Here is a 2,500-nt window from a genome sequence, read left to right on the forward strand (position 1 = left end):
GCCATTAAATTTTGGATCATGATCTGGATCCAGGAATGTTTTAATAATTGCATGAGTTACCCCTATTGCAAATGCAAGTTAAAAAGTTAAGAAGAGAATTTCATGGATTTTTTTTTTTTTACCAGAGGTGTGTCTTGGCCTAACTTAGATTCCATTGGATTTTTGTGGTGATCCGGGTCCAAGAATTTTTTTAAATTACTGCATTGGTTACCACTGTTGCATTGCCTCTGCCAAGGACGTTATGTACTTGAGAAAGGGGATTTTACTGTGATTCTTCAAGTATGAATATTTTCATTGCATCATTATTAAACAAATTTCAAATGTTGACACTAACAAAGTTTCGTATGTATATTCACGAGCAATGCGCCACTCAAGTTTATTATACAATTCGACTTTATTTTTTAAACACAAGAACTCCGTTTCGTTATGCATCTTAAATATTTTCCTTTGCTTTAAATTGCACTGTAATTTTTTTTTCTTCAACATGCATACACATTCCTTTTCATGATCATAATTTCACGAGCTAATGGTTCTTGTCATCCTGCGGGCCATTTGTGACCATCCGGAAGCCACATCTCGCCCGCGGGCCATGAGTATGACGTCCCTCGTACTGCTCATGCATAGATACATACATACATGCATATATACGTGTGTGTGTGTGTGTGTGTGTGTGTGTGAGTGTGTGTGTGTGTGTGTGTGTGTGTGTGTGTGTGTGTGTGTGTGTGTGTGTGTGTGTGTGTGTGTGTGTGTGCGCGCGCGCATCTCTCTCTCTCTCTTTCTCTCTCTCTCTCTCTCTCTCTCTCTCTCTCTCTCTCTCTATATATATATATATATATATATATATATATATATACACATATACTGGAGACAAAGAGAAATATAATTCATACCAGAAAGAAAAGATTGTGGTGTCCCCAATATATTTTTATTCTGAACTGTAAATTAGGCGGATCTCTCTTATGTGTCCACTTAAGATGGTGGTTCGCTTACTGTTGGTAACAAAGCTATTTCTTGGAGTAACGAGGCAGTTTAATAGAATAATTGCTTTGGAATAAAACTATGAATGAATAAATAGGTAGATAAATGACTTAATGATGATAATAAATGAATGAATGGATTGGTAAATGAAGGAGTAAATGATAATAATAAGTTAGTGATAAACCGTTCATTGCGGATGGCTTACTGCTGTGAGGCTAGTTAGTTCGTAAACAAAACACAGACGGGAAGCAGATACAATATGCAGATGCTGGTGTGCGCCATGCATTGTCCACTACAAAGACCTTCGCAGTGATATGTTATTAAAGAACAAACAATAACATGTTTCTCATTAGTAATGCGAAAGTAATTTCTATTTTTTTATGAACTACGAAAGATTTTAGGACCAATTTGTAATTAAAGAAACAAAATATGTGAAGATTTTAAGACCAATTTGTAATAAAAGAAACAATGCTTCAATTTTCTGTTGAAGTAATGATGTCTTTATTCTTTATTTATCGAGTAAAATTAATTTCTTACATAAAAAAATATGAAACATTACACATTTCAATATTTTCTTTTCCTTAACATGGTTGAAGAGGAATGAAGAAGGGATAATAGACACTATAAACTTCGTGGTAATAACTGTAAGTAAATTTGTTTAGTTGTAAAACGCCTAATGTCAGAATAGGCTTTGACATTCAGGTATTTGGGACATAGGAAAATAGTCAAAGAAGTAAGAATAGAGTCAAAGAGAAAATGTGAGGGAAAGGAGGTGAATAGGCAAGGAGGAGAGTGAGCAGTTTGGAGAATAACCAGTTTGTACACTTGCACAGAAGCTGAGGAAACGAGCGGTAAACTGAGAGAGAGAGAGAGAGAGAGAGAGAGAGAGAGAGACGGAGATAGAGAGAGAGAGAGAGAAGGAGACGGAGATAGAGAGAGAGAGAGAGAGAGAGAGAGAGAGAGAGAGAGAGAGACAGAGAGAGAGAGAGAGAGAGAGAGAGAGAGAGAGAGAGAGAGAGAGAGAGAGAGAGAGAGAGAGAGAGAGAGAGAGAGAGAGAGAGAGAGAGAGAGAGAGAGAGAGAGAGAGAGAGAGAGAGAGAGAAAATAGAACATAAAATTGAAAGGTGAGATACATTGTCACTTACATCAATTTGCTCCTACTTTCTTCATTTGCTTGTTATTGTTTTATTTTTTGTTATTGAATTAAGTTAAACCGAGTTTTGCAGCTGACACCCAGCTGCTGCGGGTAAAAGCACGTGTATGTAAAAGTTAACATTTCTGTTGTGTGGAGTTTACCATCTGTTGCGTTTTTTAATGTTCTTCTGTATCCTTGAATATAATATCAATATCATATTATCATTATATTATTATCATTATTATAAGCAGTAACATAATTATCATCATTATTAGTAGTAGTAACATCATTATCATCATTATAATATTGCTTTGCTCTTTTTTCATATTGTCATTATCATTATTTTTTATCATTAGTTGTAGTAGTAGTTGTAGTCGTATCAATGAC

At 35.2% G+C, this 2,500-nt stretch overlaps 1 protein-coding gene across 3 annotated transcripts in view; it reads left to right on the top strand.

Moving 5' to 3' along the window:
• The window catches only part of Eogt (EGF-domain O-GlcNAc transferase), an 18,838-nt gene that overhangs the window by 353 nt on the left and 15,985 nt on the right, over nt 1–2,500 (top strand). The gene's annotated exons all lie outside the window — the stretch shown is intronic.

This window comes from Penaeus vannamei, chromosome 39, assembly GCF_042767895.1.
Source record: "Penaeus vannamei isolate JL-2024 chromosome 39, ASM4276789v1, whole genome shotgun sequence".
NCBI classification, from domain to species: domain Eukaryota; kingdom Metazoa; phylum Arthropoda; class Malacostraca; order Decapoda; family Penaeidae; genus Penaeus; species Penaeus vannamei.